Below are 17,945 nucleotides of genomic sequence, written 5' to 3' on the forward strand. Positions count from 1 at the left end.
CTGTGGTGAGTTTCAAGAAGAATGGAGAAACTCTACAATTTGACCAACAAAAATCACCAAGAGACATTTTCGAGTTTCTCCTGTGCTCTTGAAACTTTGGGTTGTTAGTTGAGACTAGCACAGGAAGGCAGGTTTCAGCTTGATATCACGCTGCAAGTGTTTAATTCCGAGGTAAGTTAAGGGTAGCGTTTCAGGAAACTCAGCATATACTGCCAGGCCGAATGAACTCTGTCCTCTTGTGTGTGGGACTTACGCAGATTGTCTATTTGCTTTCGGGCACATCACAGTATAAAATATTTTCCCAAAAAGCACTATCGTTAGCCTGTGGAGTTTCTGTAGTGTAGTGGTCATCACATTCGCCTAACACGCGAGGTCCTCGGTTCAAAACCGAGCAGAAACAGCTGTCCTCTTTTGAAGAAATGTATAAACACCTTTGAGCCGACAGTTGCTTCAGAAGGTTTAACGTTTATGCGCATATTGCCGAGCCTGCACAGAACGATTTCAGACTTCTTTAGGTAGTGGGTTTCCGTAGTGTAGTGGTTATCACGTTCGCCTCACACGCGAAAGGTCCCCAGTTCGAAACTGGGCGGGAACACTGCATCCTTTTTCACAATTGTTTAGGTGGGTTTCTGTTGAGGAGGAACTCAACGCTTCCAAGGCTTTGCGGCCAAGAGGCATGAGTACAGTCACTAAAGGTATAGTTGATGCAGAAATGAAAGAGCAGTCATTGTTTTGACCTTAACCTATCCCACAACCGTGACATTCCAAGCCTGCTGGCTTTCTTCTGAGGAACACGACAAAGAGATTTGTCTGAGTGGCCCTCTGTTGAGCAGCAGCTCTGCATCACGAAGGCCCTTTCTCTACACAGGTGTAGAGATCATGCTAGTCTGGACACGTGCTACCCCTGTGGTGAGTTTCAAGAAGAATGGAGAAACTCTACAATTTGACCAACAAAAATCACCAAGAGACATTTTCGAGTTTCTCCTGTGCTCTTGAAACTTTGGGTTTGTTAGTTTGAGACTAGCACAGGAAGGCAGGTTTCAGCTTGATATCACGCTGCAAGTGTTTAATTCCGAGGTAAGTTAAGGGTAGCGTTTCAGGAAACTCAGCATATACTGCCAGGCCGAATGAACTCTGTCCTCTTGTGTGTGGGACTTACGCAGATTGTCTATTTGCTTTCGGGCACATCACAGTATAAATATTTCCCAAAAAGCACTATCGTTAGCCTGTGGAGTTTCTGTAGTTAGTGGTCATCCACATTCGCCTAACACGCGAAAGGTCCTCGGTTCAAAACCGAGCAGAAACAGCTGTCCTCTTTTGAAGAAATGTATAAACACCTTTGAGCCGACAGTTGGCTTCAGAAGGTTTAACGTTTATGCGCATATTGCCGAGCCTGCACAGAACGATTTCAGACTTCTTTAGGTAGTGGGTTTCCGTAGTGTAGTGGTTATCACGTTCGCCTCACACGCGAAAGTCCCCAGTTCGAAACTGGGCGGGAACACTGCATCTCTTTTCACAATTGTTTAGGTGGGTTTCTGTTGAGGAGGAACTCAACGCTTCCAAGGCTTTGCGGCCAAGAGGCATGAGTACAGTCACTAAAGTATAGTTGATGCAGAAATGAAAGAGCAGTCATTGTTTGACCTAACCTATCCACAACCGTGACATTCCAAGCCTGCGTGGCTTTCTTCTGAGGAACACGAAAAAAGAGATTTGTCTGAGTGGCCCTCTGTTGAGCAGCAGCTCTGCATCACGAAGGCCCTTCTCTACACAGGTGTAGATTCCTGATAAAATGATGCAAGCCGTAGCAGTTTCTAACACATGGCTAACCTTCTTGAAATTCAACACAATGGTCAACGAATCTGCCAATAAACCTGTTCAGGTGGCTCCTCACTACTCCCGAAGCACCCAGACGTGTTAAACCCTCGGAATTCGACTGACCACAAACAGCCTGTTTTTTTACAATAGGGTAGATTGTACGTGGCAAGTCCACATCTCAGCTTTTCTGAAGAGATATCAAGCTAAAACTTTGCTTTCCCATGCTAGTCTGGACACGTGCTACCCCTGTGGTGAGTTTCAAGAAGAATGGAGAAACTCTCAATTTGACCAACAAAAATTTCGAGTTTCTCCTGTGCTCTTGAAACTTTGGGTTTGTTAGTTTGAGACTAGCACAGGAAGGCAGGTTTCAGCTTGATATCACGCTGCAAGTGTTTAATTCCGAGGTAAGTTAGGGTAGCGTTTCAGGAAACTCAGCATATACTGCCAGGCCGAATGAACTCTGTCCTCTTGTGTGTGGGACTTACGCAGATTGTCTTAACGGAATCTGTAATTTGATTCGCGCTCCACGCATGCTTGCGATGAAAAATCTGACACCTCCTTGGCTGCAGGCTTCAAATAGTGTAGAGTTATCACGGTCAAAATCGTTCAGGTGGGTTTCTGTTTGAGGAGGAACTCAACGCTTCCAAGGCTTTGCGGCCAAAGGCATGAATACAGTCACTAAAGGTAAAGTTGATGCAGAAATGAAAGAGCAGATATTGTTTTGACCTAAACCTACCCACAACTGTGACATTCCAAGCTGCGTGGCTTTCTTCTGAAAACACCAAAGAAGAGATTTTAGGGAACTCTGCGTAGACTGCCACGCCGAATGAAATCTGTCCTCTTGTGTAAGGGTCTTTTTCCGCCTAGGCCATCAAGTAAGGGCAGGGCCTCAAGGGGCGCCTAAAAGGGGGTACGTGCAGGCCGTCCTTAGACCCCTGCGCGCCAAATAATCACCTGTGTCACCACAAACAGCCCATCTGTCCCTCTCACCGCCTATGTGACCACTAACTGCCCTTCTGTCCACTGAATACAAGGACTGTGACCACAAGCAGTCTGTGTGTCCCCTTTGACGAACTTTAAAACACATCCATCTGGAGTGTTATTTCCTGATAAAATGATGCAAGCCGTAGCAGTTTCTAACACATGGCTAACCTTCTTGAAATTCAACACAATGGTCAACGAATCTGCCAATAAACCTGTTCAGGTGGCTCCTCACTTACTCCCGAAGCACCCAGACGTGTTAAACCCTCGGAATTCGACTGACCACAAACAGCCTGTTTTTTTACAATAGGGTAGATTGTACGTGGCAAGTCCACATCTCAGCTTTCTGAAGAGATATCAAGCTAAAACTTGCTTTCCCATGCTAGTCTGGACACGTGCTACCCCTGTGGTGAGTTTCAAGAAGAATGGAGAAACTCTACAATTTGACCAACAAAAATCACCAAGAGACATTTTCGAGTTTCTCCTGTGCTCTTGAAACTTTGGGTTTGTTAGTTTGAGAAGGCAGGTTTCAGCTTGATATCACGCTGCAAGTGTTTAATTCCGAGGTAAGTTAAGGGTAGCGTTTCAGGAAACTCAGCATATACTGCCAGGCCGAATGAACTCTGTCCTCTTGTGTGTGGGACTTACGCATTGATTGTCTATTTGCTTTCGGGGCACATCACAGTTGTATAAATATTTTCCCAAAAAAGCACTATCGTTAGCCTGTGGAGGTTCTGTAGTGTAGTGGTCATCACATTCGCCTAACACGCGAAAGGTCCTCGGTTCAAAACCGAGCAGAAACAGCTGTCCTCTTTTGAAGAAATGTATAAACACCTTTGAGCCGACAGTTGGCTTCAGAAGGTTTAACGTTTATGCGCATATTGCCGAGCCTGCACAGAACGATTTCAGACTTCTTTAGGTAGGGGTTTCCGTAGTGTAGTGGTTATCACTTCGCCTCACACGCGAAAAGGTCCCCAGTTCGAAACTGGGCGGGAACACTGCATCTCTTTTCACAATTGTTTGGTGGGTTTCTGTTGAGGAGGAACTCAACGCTTCCAAGGCTTTGCGGCCAAGAGCATGATAGTACAGTCACTAAAGGTATAGTTGATGCAGAAATGAAAAGCAGTCATTGTTTGACCTTAACCTAATCCCACAACCGTACATTCCAAGCCTGCTTTGGCTTTCTCTGAGGAACACGACAAAACAGATTGTCTGAGTGGCCCTCTGTGAGCAGCAGCTCTGCATCACAAAGGCCCTTCTCTACACAAGGTGTAAATAATATTAAGCCACACTAGGCAGCAGTAAATAGCCACGCAGACAGTGCTCTGTACTTTTGACCTGGTAGTTTCGATGAACAGATGGCCGGTGCACTCAAAATCCAATATTTCGACAGCATATAATATACATATATTAAATGAAAGAGGGAAAAAAGCAAAAAAGGAAATGGCCACAGAGGATTCCCGCAGAAACTGGAGAATTGCTTGGTTTGCTGCTAAATATAGAAGGTATTGCAACTGTAACCTAACCCACAACTGTACATTCCAAGCCTGCGTGGCTTTCTTCTGAGGAACACGAAAAAAGAGATTTGTCTGAGTGGCCCTCTGTTGAGCAGCAGCTCTGCATCACGAAGGCCCTTCTCTACACAGGTGTAGAGATTTCCTGATAAAATGATGCAAGCCGTAGCAGTTTCTAACACATGGCTAACCTTCTTGAAATTCAACACAATGGTCAACGAATCTGCCAATAAACCTGTTCAGGTGGCTCCTCACTTACTCCCGAAGCACCCAGACGTGTTAAACCCTCGGAATTCGACTGACCACAAACAGCCTGTTTTTTTACAATAGGGTAGATTGTACGTGGCAAGTCCACATCTCAGCTTTCTGAAGAGATATCAAGCTAAAACTTGCTTTCCCATGCTAGTCTGGACACGTGCTACCCCTGTGGTGAGTTTCAAGAAGAATGGAGAAACTCTACAATTTGACCAACAAAAATCACCAAGAGACATTTTCGAGTTTCTCCTGTGCTCTTGAAACTTTGGGTTTGTTAGTTTGAGACTAGCACAGGAAGGCAGGTTTCAGCTTGATATCACGCTGCAAGTGTTTAATTCCGAGGTAAGTTAAGGGTAGCGTTTCAGGAAACTCAGCATATACTGCCAGGCCGAATGAACTCTGTCCTCTTGTGTGTGGGACTTACGCAGATTGTCTATTTGCTTTTGGGCACATCACAGTATAAATATTTTCGCAAAAAGCACTATCGTTAGCCTGTGGAGTTTCTGTAGTGTATGGTCATCACATTCGCCTAACACGACGAAGGTCTCGGTTCAAAACCGAAGCAGAAACAGCTGTCCTCTTTTGAAGAAATGTATAAACACCTTTGAGCAGCGACAGTGGCTTCAGAAGGTTTAACGTTTATGCGCATATTGCGAGCCTGCACAGAGATTTCAGACTTCTTTAGGTAGTGGGTTTCCGTAGTGTAGTGGTTATCACGTTCGCCTCACACGCGAAAGGTCCCAGTTCGAAACTGGGCGGGAACACTGCATCTCTTTTCACAATTGTTTAGGTGGGTTTCTGTTGAGGAGGAACTCAACGCTTCCAAAGGCTTTGCGGCCAAGAGGCCATGAGTACAGTCACTAAAGGTATAGTTGAATGCAGAAATGAAAGAGCAGTCATTGTTTGACCTTAACCTATCCCCAACCGTGACATTCCAAGCCTGCGTGGCTTTCTTCTGAGGAACACGAAAAATACAGATTTGTCTGAAGTGGCCCTCTGTTGAGCAGCAGCTCTGCATCACGAAGGCCCTTCTCTACACAGGTGTAGAGATAATTATTAAGCCACACTAGGCAGCAGTAATAGCCACGCAGACAGTGCTCTGTACTCTTTGACCTGGGTAGTTTCGATGAACAGATGGCCGGGTGCACTCAAAGATCCAATATTTCGTACAGCATATAAATATACATATATTAACATGAAAGAGGGAAAAAAGCAAAAAAGAAATGGCCACAGAGGATTCCCGCAGATAACTGGAGAATTGCTTGGTTTGGCTGCTAAATATAGAAAGGTATTTGCAGACTGTAACCCTAACCCACAACTGTGACATTCCCAGCCTGCGTGGCTTCTTCTGAGGAACACGAAAAAAAGATTTGTCTGGAGTGGCCCTCTGTTGAGCAGCAGCTCTGCATCACGAAGGCCCTTCTCTAACAGGGTGTAGAGATTTCCTGATAAAATGATGCAAGCCGTAGCAGTTTCTAATCACAATTGGCTAACCTTCTTGAAATTCAACACAATTGCGTCAACGAAATCTGCCAAATCAAATCCTGTTCAGGTGGTGCTGCCTCACTTTACTCCCGAAGCACCACAGACGTGTTAAAACCTCGGAAATTCGCACTGACCAACAAACAGCCTGTTTTTTTAGCAATAGGCGTAGGATTGTACGTGGCCCAGTCCACATCTCAGCTTTCTGAGAGAATATCAAGCTAAAAACTGCTTTCGCCATGCTAGTCTGGACACGTGGCTACCCATCGTGGTCGAGTTCAAGAAGAATGGAGTAAACGTTCACAATTTGACCAACAAACAAAGCTACCCAAGCACGACATTTTTCGAGTTCTCCTGTGCTCTTGAACTTTGGTTTGTTAGTTTGAGACTAGCACAAGGAAGGCCAGGTTTCAGCTTGATATCACGCTGCAAGTGTTTAATTCCGAGGATAAGTTAGGGTAGCGTTTCAGGAAACTCAGCATATACTTCCAGGGCCGAATGAACTCTGTCCTCTTGTGTGTGGGACTTACGCAGATTGTCTATTTGTTTTGGGGCACATCCACAGTATAAAATATTTTCCCAAAAGCCACTATCGTTAGCCTGTGGAGTTTCTGTAGTGTAGTGGTCATCCACATTCGCCTAACACGCGAAAGGTCCTCGGTTCAAAACCGAGCAGAAACCCAGCTGTCCTCTTTTTGAAGAAATGTATAAACACCTTTGAGCCGACAGTTGGCTTCCAGAAGGTTTAACGTTTATGCGCATATTGCCGAGCCTGCACAGAACGATTTCAGACTTCTTTAGGTAGTGGGTTTCCGTATGTAGTGTTATCACGTTTCGCCTCAGCAACGCGCAAAGGTCCCAGTTCGAAAGCTGGGCGGGAACACTGGCATCTCTTTTCAGGCATTGTTTGGTGGGTTTCTTGTTGAGGAGGGATGACTCAACGCTTCAAGTGCTTTTGCGGCCAAGAGCCATGAGTTAGCAGTCACTAAAGTGATAGTTGATGCAGAAATGAGAACGAGGCAGTCATGTGTTTGACCTTAACCGTATCCCACAACCGTGACATTCCAAGCCTGCGTGGGCTTTCTTCTGTAGTGAACACAGAAAAAGAGATTTGTCTGGAAGTGGACCGCTCTGTTGACAGCCAGCTCTGGCATCACGAAGGCCCCTTCTCTACACGCAGGTGTAGAGGGATAATTATTTAAGCCACAACTAGGACGCAGTAAATAGCCACGCAGTACAGTGCTGCCTTGACCTTTTCGCCTGGTAGTTTCGGAATGAACAGATGGCCGGTGCACTCAAAGATCCAATATTTCGTACAGCATATAAATATACATATATTAAAATGAAAGAGGGAAAAAAAGCAAAAAGAAATGGCCACAGAGGATTCCCGCAGATAACTGGAGAATTGCTTGGTTTGCTGCTAAATATAGAAGGTATTTGCAGACTGTAACCTAACCCACAACTGTGACATTCCAAGCCTGCGTGGCTTTCTTCTGAGGAACACGAAAAAAGAGATTTGTCTGAGTGGCCCTCTGTTTGAGGCAGCAGCTCTGCATCACGAAGGCCCTCTCCTACACAGGTGTAGAGATTTCTGATAAAATGATGCAAGCCGTAGCAGTTTCTAACACATGGCTAACCTTCTTGAATTCAACACAATGGTCAACGAATCTGCCAAATAAACCTGTTCAGGTGGCTCCTCACTTACTCCCGAAGCACCCAGACGTGTTAAACCTCGGAATTCGACTGACCGCACAGACAGCCTTGTTTTTTTTACAATAGGGTAGGATTGTACGTGGCAAGTCCACATATCAGCCTTTCTGAAGAGATATCAAGCTAAGAACTTGCTTTCCCATGCTAGTCTGGACACGTGCTACCCCTGTGGTGAGTTTCAAGAAGAATGGAGAAACTCTACAATTTGACCAACAAAATCACCAAGAGACATTTTCGAGTTTTCTCCTGTGCTCTTGAAACTTTGGGTTTGTTAGTTTGAGACTAGCACAGGAAGGCAAGGTTTCAGCTTGATATCACGCTGCAAGTGTTTAATTCGCGAGGTAAAGTTAAGGGTAGCGTTTCAGGAAACTCAGCATATACTGCCAGGCCGAATGAACTCTGTCCTCTTGTGTGTGGGACTTACGCAGATTGTCTATTTGCTTTTGGGCAACATCACAGTATAAATATTTTCCCAAAAGCACTATCGTTAGCCTGTGGAGTTTCCTGTAGTGTAGGTGGTCATCACATTCGCCTAACACGCGAAAGGTCCTCGGTTCAAAACCGAGCAGAAACAGCTGTCCCTCTTTGAAGAAATGTTAAACACCTTTGAGCCGACAGTTGCTTCAGAAAGGTTTAACGTTTATGCGCATATTGCCGAGCCTGCACAGAACGATTTCAGACTTCTTTAGGTAGTGGGTTTCCGTAGTGTAGTGCTTATCACGTTCCGTTCAGCTCACACGCGAAGGTCCCCAGTTCCGAAACTGGGCGGAACACTGCATTCTTTCACAATTGTTTAGGTGGGTTTCTGTTGAGGAGGAAACTCAACGCTTCCAAGGCTTTTGCGGCCAAGAGCCATGAGTACAGTCACTAAAGGTATAGTTGATGCAGAAATGAAAGAGCAGTCATTGTTTGACCCTTAACTATCCCACAACCGTGAATTCCCAAGCCCTGCGTGGCTTTCTTCCTGAGGAACACGAAAAAGGAGATTTGTCTGAGTGGCCCTCTGTTGAGCCGCAGCTCTGCATCACGAAAGGCCCTTCTCTACACAGGTGTAGAGATAATTATTAAGCCCACTACAGGCAGTAATAGAAGCCACGCAGACAGTGCTCTGTACTTTTGACCTGGTAGTTTCGATGAACAGATGGCCGGTGCACTCAAAGATCCCAATATTTCGTACAGCATATAAATATACATATATTTAAATGAAAGAGGGAAAAAAGCAAAAAAGAAATGGCCACAGAGGATTCCCGCAGATAACTGGAGAATTGCTTGGTTTGCTGCTAAATATAGAAGGTATTTGCAGACTGTAACCTAACCCACAACTGTGACATTCCAAGCCTGCGTGGCTTTCTTCCTGAGGACACGAAAAAAGAGATTTGTCTGAGTGGCCCTCTGTTGAGCAGCAGCTCTGCATCACGAAGGCCCTTCTCTACACAGGTGTAGAGATTTCCTGATAAAATGATGCAAGCCGTAGCAGTTTCTAACACATGGCTAACCTTCTTGAAATTCAACACAATGGTCAACGAATCTGCCAATAAACCTGTTCAGGTGGCTCCTCACTTACTCCCAAAGCACCCAGACGTGTTAAACCCTCGGAATTCGACTGACCACAAACAGCCTGTTTTTTTACAATAGGGTAGATTGTACGTGGCAAGTCCACATCTCAGCTTTCTGAAGAGATATCAAGCTAAAACTTGCTTTCCCATGCTAGTCTGGACACGTGCTACCCCTGTGGTGAGTTTCAAGAAGAATGGAGAAACTCTACAATTTGACCAACAAAAATCACCAAGAGACATTTTCGAGTTTCTCCTGTGCTCTTGAAACTTTGGGTTTGTTAGTTTGAGACTAGCACAGGAAGGCAGGTTTCAGCTTGATATCACGCTGCAAGTGTTTAATTCCGAGGTAAGTTAAGGGTAGCGTTTCAGGAAACTCAGCATATACTGCCAGGCCGAATGAACTCTGTCCTCTTGTGTGTGGGACTTACGCAGATTGTCTATTTGCTTTCGGGCACATCACAGTATAAATATTTTCCCAAAAAGCACTATCGTTAGCCTGTGGAGTTTCTGTAGTGTAGTGGTCATCACATTCGCCTAACACGCGAAAGGTCCTCGGTTCAAAACCGAGCAGAAACAGCTGTCCTCTTTTGAAGAAATGTATAAACACCTTTGAGCCGACAGTTGGCTTCAGAAGGTTTAACGTTTATGCGCATATTGCCGAGCCTGCACAGAACGATTTCAGACTTCTTTAGGTAGTGGGTTTCCGTAGTGTAGTGGTTATCACGTTCGCCTCACACGCGAAAGGTCCCCAGTTCGAAACTGGGCGGGAACACTGCATCTCTTTTCACAATTGTTTAGGTGGGTTTCTGTTGAGGAGGAACTCAACGCTTCCAAGGCTTTGCGGCCAAGAGGCATGAGTACAGTCACTAAAGGTATAGTTGATGCAGAAATGAAAGAGCAGTCATTGTTTGACCTTAACCTATCCCACAACCGTGACATTCCAAGCCTGCGTGGCTTTCTTCTGAGGAACACGAAAAAAGAGATTTGTCTGAGTGGCCCTCTGTTGAGCAGCATCTCTTCATCACGAAGGCCCTTCTCTACACAGGTGTAGAGATTTCCTGATAAAATGATGCAAGCCGTAGCAGTTTCTAACACATGGCTAACCTTCTTGAAATTCAACACAATGGTCAACGAATCTGCCAATAAACCTGTTCAGGTGGCTCCTCACTTACTCCCGAAGCACCCAGACGTGTTAAACCCTCGGAATTCGACTGACCACAAACAGCCTGTTTTTTTACAATAGGGTAGATTGTACGTGGCAAGTCCACATCTCAGCTTTCTGAAGAGATATCAAGCTAAAACTTGCTTTCCCATGCTAGTCTGGACACGTGCTACCCCTGTGGTGAGTTTCAAGAAGAATGGAGAAACTCTACAATTTGACCAACAAAAATCACCAAGAGACATTTTCGAGTTTCTCCTGTGCTCTTGAAACTTTGGGTTTGTTAGTTTGAGACTAGCACAGGAAGGCAGGTTTCAGCTTGATATCACGCTGCAAGTGTTTAATTCCGAGGTAAGTTAAGGGTAGCGTTTCAGGAAACTCAGCATATACTGCCAGGCCGAATGAACTCTGTCCTCTTGTGTGTGGGACTTACGCAGATTGTCTATTTGCTTTCGGGCACATCACAGTATAAATATTTTCCCAAAAAGCACTATCGTTAGCCTGTGGAGTTTCTGTAGTGTAGTGGTCATCACATTCGCCTAACACGCGAAAGGTCCTCGGTTCAAAACCGAGCAGAAACAGCTGTCCTCTTTTGAAGAAATGTATAAACACCTTTGAGCCGACAGTTGGCTTCAGAAGGTTTAACGTTTATGCGCATATTGCCGAGCCTGCACAGAACGATTTCAGACTTCTTTAGGTAGTGGGTTTCCGTAGTGTAGTGGTTATCACGTTCGCCTCACACGCGAAAGGTCCCCAGTTCGAAACTGGGCGGGAACACTGCATCTCTTTTCACAATTGTTTAGGTGGGTTTCTGTTGAGGAGGAACTCAACGCTTCCAAGGCTTTGCGGCCAAGAGGCATGAGTACAGTCACTAAAGGTATAGTTGATGCAGAAATGAAAGAGCAGTCATTGTTTGACCTTAACCTATCCCACAACCGTGACATTCCAAGCCTGCGTGGCTTTCTTCTGAGGAACACGAAAAAAGAGATTTGTCTGAGTGGCCCTCTGTTGAGCAGCAGCTCTGCATCACGAAGGCCCTTCTCTACACAGGTGTAGAGATTTCCTGATAAAATGATGCAAGCCGTAGCAGTTTCTAACACATGGCTAACCTTCTTGAAATTCAACACAATGGTCAACGAATCTGCCAATAAACCTGTTCAGGTGGCTCCTCACTTACTCCCGAAGCACCCAGACGTGTTAAACCCTCGGAATTCGACTGACCACAAACAGCCTGTTTTTTTACAATAGGGTAGATTGTACGTGGCAAGTCCACATCTCAGCTTTCTGAAGAGATATCAAGCTAAAACTTGCTTTCCCATGCTAGTCTGGACACGTGCTACCCCTGTGGTGAGTTTCAAGAAGAATGGAGAAACTCTACAATTTGACCAACAAAAATCACCAAGAGACATTTTCGAGTTTCTCCTGTGCTCTTGAAACTTTGGGTTTGTTAGTTTGAGACTAGCACAGGAAGGCAGGTTTCAGCTTGATATCACGCTGCAAGTGTTTAATTCCGAGGTAAGTTAAGGGTAGCGTTTCAGGAAACTCAGCATATACTGCCAGGCCGAATGAACTCTGTCCTCTTGTGTGTGGGACTTACGCAGATTGTCTATTTGCTTTCGGGCACATCACAGTATAAATATTTTCCCAAAAAGCACTATCGTTAGCCTGTGGAGTTTCTGTAGTGTAGTGGTCATCACATTCGCCTAACACGCGAAAGGTCCTCGGTTCAAAACCGAGCAGAAACAGCTGTCCTCTTTTGAAGAAATGTATAAACACCTTTGAGCCGACAGTTGGCTTCAGAAGGTTTAACGTTTATGCGCATATTGCCGAGCCTGCACAGAACGATTTCAGACTTCTTTAGGTAGTGGGTTTCCGTAGTGTAGTGGTTATCACGTTCGCCTCACACGCGAAAGGTCCCCAGTTCGAAACTGGGCGGGAACACTGCATCTCTTTTCACAATTGTTTAGGTGGGTTTCTGTTGAGGAGGAACTCAACGCTTCCAAGGCTTTGCGGCCAAGAGGCATGAGTACAGTCACTAAAGGTATAGTTGATGCAGAAATGAAAGAGCAGTCATTGTTTGACCTTAACCTATCCCACAACCGTGACATTCCAAGCCTGCGTGGCTTTCTTCTGAGGAACACGAAAAAAGAGATTTGTCTGAGTGGCCCTCTGTTGAGCAGCATCTCTTCATCACGAAGGCCCTTCTCTACACAGGTGTAGAGATTTCCTGATAAAATGATGCAAGCCGTAGCAGTTTCTAACACATGGCTAACCTTCTTGAAATTCAACACAATGGTCAACGAATCTGCCAATAAACCTGTTCAGGTGGCTCCTCACTTACTCCCGAAGCACCCAGACGTGTTAAACCCTCGGAATTCGACTGACCACAAACAGCCTGTTTTTTTACAATAGGGTAGATTGTACGTGGCAAGTCCACATCTCAGCTTTCTGAAGAGATATCAAGCTAAAACTTGCTTTCCCATGCTAGTCTGGACACGTGCTACCCCTGTGGTGAGTTTCAAGAAGAATGGAGAAACTCTACAATTTGACCAACAAAAATCACCAAGAGACATTTTCGAGTTTCTCCTGTGCTCTTGAAACTTTGGGTTTGTTAGTTTGAGACTAGCACAGGAAGGCAGGTTTCAGCTTGATATCACGCTGCAAGTGTTTAATTCCGAGGTAAGTTAAGGGTAGCGTTTCAGGAAACTCAGCATATACTGCCAGGCCGAATGAACTCTGTCCTCTTGTGTGTGGGACTTACGCAGATTGTCTATTTGCTTTCGGGCACATCACAGTATAAATATTTTCCCAAAAAGCACTATCGTTAGCCTGTGGAGTTTCTGTAGTGTAGTGGTCATCACATTCGCCTAACACGCGAAAGGTCCTCGGTTCAAAACCGAGCAGAAACAGCTGTCCTCTTTTGAAGAAATGTATAAACACCTTTGAGCCGACAGTTGGCTTCAGAAGGTTTAACGTTTATGCGCATATTGCCGAGCCTGCACAGAACGATTTCAGACTTCTTTAGGTAGTGGGTTTCCGTAGTGTAGTGGTTATCACGTTCGCCTCACACGCGAAAGGTCCCCAGTTCGAAACTGGGCGGGAACACTGCATCTCTTTTCACAATTGTTTAGGTGGGTTTCTGTTGAGGAGGAACTCAACGCTTCCAAGGCTTTGCGGCCAAGAGGCATGAGTACAGTCACTAAAGGTATAGTTGATGCAGAAATGAAAGAGCAGTCATTGTTTGACCTTAACCTATCCCACAACCGTGACATTCCAAGCCTGCGTGGCTTTCTTCTGAGGAACACGAAAAAAGAGATTTGTCTGAGTGGCCCTCTGTTGAGCAGCAGCTCTGCATCACGAAGGCCCTTCTCTACACAGGTGTAGAGATTTCCTGATAAAATGATGCAAGCCGTAGCAGTTTCTAACACATGGCTAACCTTCTTGAAATTCAACACAATGGTCAACGAATCTGCCAATAAACCTGTTCAGGTGGCTCCTCACTTACTCCCGAAGCACCCAGACGTGTTAAACCCTCGGAATTCGACTGACCACAAACAGCCTGTTTTTTTACAATAGGGTAGATTGTACGTGGCAAGTCCACATCTCAGCTTTCTGAAGAGATATCAAGCTAAAACTTGCTTTCCCATGCTAGTCTGGACACGTGCTACCCCTGTGGTGAGTTTCAAGAAGAATGGAGAAACTCTACAATTTGACCAACAAAAATCACCAAGAGACATTTTCGAGTTTCTCCTGTGCTCTTGAAACTTTGGGTTTGTTAGTTTGAGACTAGCACAGGAAGGCAGGTTTCAGCTTGATATCACGCTGCAAGTGTTTAATTCCGAGGTAAGTTAAGGGTAGCGTTTCAGGAAACTCAGCATATACTGCCAGGCCGAATGAACTCTGTCCTCTTGTGTGTGGGACTTACGCAGATTGTCTATTTGCTTTCGGGCACATCACAGTATAAATATTTTCCCAAAAAGCACTATCGTTAGCCTGTGGAGTTTCTGTAGTGTAGTGGTCATCACATTCGCCTAACACGCGAAAGGTCCTCGGTTCAAAACCGAGCAGAAACAGCTGTCCTCTTTTGAAGAAATGTATAAACACCTTTGAGCCGACAGTTGGCTTCAGAAGGTTTAACGTTTATGCGCATATTGCCGAGCCTGCACAGAACGATTTCAGACTTCTTTAGGTAGTGGGTTTCCGTAGTGTAGTGGTTATCACGTTCGCCTCACACGCGAAAGGTCCCCAGTTCGAAACTGGGCGGGAACACTGCATCTCTTTTCACAATTGTTTAGGTGGGTTTCTGTTGAGGAGGAACTCAACGCTTCCAAGGCTTTGCGGCCAAGAGGCATGAGTACAGTCACTAAAGGTATAGTTGATGCAGAAATGAAAGAGCAGTCATTGTTTGACCTTAACCTATCCCACAACCGTGACATTCCAAGCCTGCGTGGCTTTCTTCTGAGGAACACGAAAAAAGAGATTTGTCTGAGTGGCCCTCTGTTGAGCAGCATCTCTTCATCACGAAGGCCCTTCTCTACACAGGTGTAGAGATTTCCTGATAAAATGATGCAAGCCGTAGCAGTTTCTAACACATGGCTAACCTTCTTGAAATTCAACACAATGGTCAACGAATCTGCCAATAAACCTGTTCAGGTGGCTCCTCACTTACTCCCGAAGCACCCAGACGTGTTAAACCCTCGGAATTCGACTGACCACAAACAGCCTGTTTTTTTACAATAGGGTAGATTGTACGTGGCAAGTCCACATCTCAGCTTTCTGAAGAGATATCAAGCTAAAACTTGCTTTCCCATGCTAGTCTGGACACGTGCTACCCCTGTGGTGAGTTTCAAGAAGAATGGAGAAACTCTACAATTTGACCAACAAAAATCACCAAGAGACATTTTCGAGTTTCTCCTGTGCTCTTGAAACTTTGGGTTTGTTAGTTTGAGACTAGCACAGGAAGGCAGGTTTCAGCTTGATATCACGCTGCAAGTGTTTAATTCCGAGGTAAGTTAAGGGTAGCGTTTCAGGAAACTCAGCATATACTGCCAGGCCGAATGAACTCTGTCCTCTTGTGTGTGGGACTTACGCAGATTGTCTATTTGCTTTCGGGCACATCACAGTATAAATATTTTCCCAAAAAGCACTATCGTTAGCCTGTGGAGTTTCTGTAGTGTAGTGGTCATCACATTCGCCTAACACGCGAAAGGTCCTCGGTTCAAAACCGAGCAGAAACAGCTGTCCTCTTTTGAAGAAATGTATAAACACCTTTGAGCCGACAGTTGGCTTCAGAAGGTTTAACGTTTATGCGCATATTGCCGAGCCTGCACAGAACGATTTCAGACTTCTTTAGGTAGTGGGTTTCCGTAGTGTAGTGGTTATCACGTTCGCCTCACACGCGAAAGGTCCCCAGTTCGAAACTGGGCGGGAACACTGCATCTCTTTTCACAATTGTTTAGGTGGGTTTCTGTTGAGGAGGAACTCAACGCTTCCAAGGCTTTGCGGCCAAGAGGCATGAGTACAGTCACTAAAGGTATAGTTGATGCAGAAATGAAAGAGCAGTCATTGTTTGACCTTAACCTATCCCACAACCGTGACATTCCAAGCCTGCGTGGCTTTCTTCTGAGGAACACGAAAAAAGAGATTTGTCTGAGTGGCCCTCTGTTGAGCAGCAGCTCTGCATCACGAAGGCCCTTCTCTACACAGGTGTAGAGATTTCCTGATAAAATGATGCAAGCCGTAGCAGTTTCTAACACATGGCTAACCTTCTTGAAATTCAACACAATGGTCAACGAATCTGCCAATAAACCTGTTCAGGTGGCTCCTCACTTACTCCCGAAGCACCCAGACGTGTTAAACCCTCGGAATTCGACTGACCACAAACAGCCTGTTTTTTTACAATAGGGTAGATTGTACGTGGCAAGTCCACATCTCAGCTTTCTGAAGAGATATCAAGCTAAAACTTGCTTTCCCATGCTAGTCTGGACACGTGCTACCCCTGTGGTGAGTTTCAAGAAGAATGGAGAAACTCTACAATTTGACCAACAAAAATCACCAAGAGACATTTTCGAGTTTCTCCTGTGCTCTTGAAACTTTGGGTTTGTTAGTTTGAGACTAGCACAGGAAGGCAGGTTTCAGCTTGATATCACGCTGCAAGTGTTTAATTCCGAGGTAAGTTAAGGGTAGCGTTTCAGGAAACTCAGCATATACTGCCAGGCCGAATGAACTCTGTCCTCTTGTGTGTGGGACTTACGCAGATTGTCTATTTGCTTTCGGGCACATCACAGTATAAATATTTTCCCAAAAAGCACTATCGTTAGCCTGTGGAGTTTCTGTAGTGTAGTGGTCATCACATTCGCCTAACACGCGAAAGGTCCTCGGTTCAAAACCGAGCAGAAACAGCTGTCCTCTTTTGAAGAAATGTATAAACACCTTTGAGCCGACAGTTGGCTTCAGAAGGTTTAACGTTTATGCGCATATTGCCGAGCCTGCACAGAACGATTTCAGACTTCTTTAGGTAGTGGGTTTCCGTAGTGTAGTGGTTATCACGTTCGCCTCACACGCGAAAGGTCCCCAGTTCGAAACTGGGCGGGAACACTGCATCTCTTTTCACAATTGTTTAGGTGGGTTTCTGTTGAGGAGGAACTCAACGCTTCCAAGGCTTTGCGGCCAAGAGGCATGAGTACAGTCACTAAAGGTATAGTTGATGCAGAAATGAAAGAGCAGTCATTGTTTGACCTTAACCTATCCCACAACCGTGACATTCCAAGCCTGCGTGGCTTTCTTCTGAGGAACACGAAAAAAGAGATTTGTCTGAGTGGCCCTCTGTTGAGCAGCATCTCTTCATCACGAAGGCCCTTCTCTACACAGGTGTAGAGATTTCCTGATAAAATGATGCAAGCCGTAGCAGTTTCTAACACATGGCTAACCTTCTTGAAATTCAACACAATGGTCAACGAATCTGCCAATAAACCTGTTCAGGTGGCTCCTCACTTACTCCCGAAGCACCCAGACGTGTTAAACCCTCGGAATTCGACTGACCACAAACAGCCTGTTTTTTTACAATAGGGTAGATTGTACGTGGCAAGTCCACATCTCAGCTTTCTGAAGAGATATCAAGCTAAAACTTGCTTTCCCATGCTAGTCTGGACACGTGCTACCCCTGTGGTGAGTTTCAAGAAGAATGGAGAAACTCTACAATTTGACCAACAAAAATCACCAAGAGACATTTTCGAGTTTCTCCTGTGCTCTTGAAACTTTGGGTTTGTTAGTTTGAGACTAGCACAGGAAGGCAGGTTTCAGCTTGATATCACGCTGCAAGTGTTTAATTCCGAGGTAAGTTAAGGGTAGCGTTTCAGGAAACTCAGCATATACTGCCAGGCCGAATGAACTCTGTCCTCTTGTGTGTGGGACTTACGCAGATTGTCTATTTGCTTTCGGGCACATCACAGTATAAATATTTTCCCAAAAAGC

At 45.2% G+C, this 17,945-nt stretch overlaps 18 non-coding genes across 18 annotated transcripts; all 18 read left to right on the top strand.

Annotated features, from left to right (window-relative positions):
• Positions 1-522: 522 nt before the first annotated feature.
• Positions 523-595, top strand: trnav-cac (transfer RNA valine (anticodon CAC)). The gene has a single exon. It is a non-coding gene; the product is annotated as a tRNA-Val (tRNA).
• An 834-nt stretch (positions 596-1,429) lies between these two features.
• Positions 1,430-1,501, top strand: trnav-cac (transfer RNA valine (anticodon CAC)). Its single transcript has one exon. It is a non-coding gene; the product is annotated as a tRNA-Val (tRNA).
• Positions 1,502-3,526: 2,025 nt separating this feature from the next.
• Positions 3,527-3,599, top strand: trnav-aac (transfer RNA valine (anticodon AAC)). The gene has a single exon. It is a non-coding gene; the product is annotated as a tRNA-Val (tRNA).
• Positions 3,600-5,257: 1,658 nt separating this feature from the next.
• Positions 5,258-5,329, top strand: trnav-cac (transfer RNA valine (anticodon CAC)). Its single transcript has one exon. It is a non-coding gene; the product is annotated as a tRNA-Val (tRNA).
• Positions 5,330-9,816: 4,487 nt separating this feature from the next.
• trnav-aac (transfer RNA valine (anticodon AAC)) lies at positions 9,817-9,889 on the top strand. Its single transcript has one exon. It is a non-coding gene; the product is annotated as a tRNA-Val (tRNA).
• A 123-nt stretch (positions 9,890-10,012) lies between these two features.
• On the top strand, positions 10,013-10,085 carry trnav-cac (transfer RNA valine (anticodon CAC)). The gene has a single exon. It is a non-coding gene; the product is annotated as a tRNA-Val (tRNA).
• An 895-nt stretch (positions 10,086-10,980) lies between these two features.
• On the top strand, positions 10,981-11,053 carry trnav-aac (transfer RNA valine (anticodon AAC)). Its single transcript has one exon. It is a non-coding gene; the product is annotated as a tRNA-Val (tRNA).
• Positions 11,054-11,176: 123 nt separating this feature from the next.
• trnav-cac (transfer RNA valine (anticodon CAC)) lies at positions 11,177-11,249 on the top strand. The gene has a single exon. It is a non-coding gene; the product is annotated as a tRNA-Val (tRNA).
• Positions 11,250-12,144: 895 nt separating this feature from the next.
• Positions 12,145-12,217, top strand: trnav-aac (transfer RNA valine (anticodon AAC)). Its single transcript has one exon. It is a non-coding gene; the product is annotated as a tRNA-Val (tRNA).
• Positions 12,218-12,340: 123 nt separating this feature from the next.
• On the top strand, positions 12,341-12,413 carry trnav-cac (transfer RNA valine (anticodon CAC)). Its single transcript has one exon. It is a non-coding gene; the product is annotated as a tRNA-Val (tRNA).
• An 895-nt stretch (positions 12,414-13,308) lies between these two features.
• Positions 13,309-13,381, top strand: trnav-aac (transfer RNA valine (anticodon AAC)). The gene has a single exon. It is a non-coding gene; the product is annotated as a tRNA-Val (tRNA).
• A 123-nt stretch (positions 13,382-13,504) lies between these two features.
• trnav-cac (transfer RNA valine (anticodon CAC)) lies at positions 13,505-13,577 on the top strand. Its single transcript has one exon. It is a non-coding gene; the product is annotated as a tRNA-Val (tRNA).
• An 895-nt stretch (positions 13,578-14,472) lies between these two features.
• trnav-aac (transfer RNA valine (anticodon AAC)) lies at positions 14,473-14,545 on the top strand. Its single transcript has one exon. It is a non-coding gene; the product is annotated as a tRNA-Val (tRNA).
• Positions 14,546-14,668: 123 nt separating this feature from the next.
• trnav-cac (transfer RNA valine (anticodon CAC)) lies at positions 14,669-14,741 on the top strand. Its single transcript has one exon. It is a non-coding gene; the product is annotated as a tRNA-Val (tRNA).
• Positions 14,742-15,636: 895 nt separating this feature from the next.
• Positions 15,637-15,709, top strand: trnav-aac (transfer RNA valine (anticodon AAC)). Its single transcript has one exon. It is a non-coding gene; the product is annotated as a tRNA-Val (tRNA).
• Positions 15,710-15,832: 123 nt separating this feature from the next.
• On the top strand, positions 15,833-15,905 carry trnav-cac (transfer RNA valine (anticodon CAC)). Its single transcript has one exon. It is a non-coding gene; the product is annotated as a tRNA-Val (tRNA).
• Positions 15,906-16,800: 895 nt separating this feature from the next.
• On the top strand, positions 16,801-16,873 carry trnav-aac (transfer RNA valine (anticodon AAC)). Its single transcript has one exon. It is a non-coding gene; the product is annotated as a tRNA-Val (tRNA).
• Positions 16,874-16,996: 123 nt separating this feature from the next.
• On the top strand, positions 16,997-17,069 carry trnav-cac (transfer RNA valine (anticodon CAC)). The gene has a single exon. It is a non-coding gene; the product is annotated as a tRNA-Val (tRNA).
• The last annotated feature ends 876 nt before the right edge of the window (positions 17,070-17,945 follow it).

The sequence above is a fragment of the Carassius auratus genome, unplaced genomic scaffold (genome assembly GCF_003368295.1).
Source record: "Carassius auratus strain Wakin unplaced genomic scaffold, ASM336829v1 scaf_tig00008478, whole genome shotgun sequence".
In the NCBI taxonomy this organism is placed as follows: domain Eukaryota; kingdom Metazoa; phylum Chordata; class Actinopteri; order Cypriniformes; family Cyprinidae; genus Carassius; species Carassius auratus.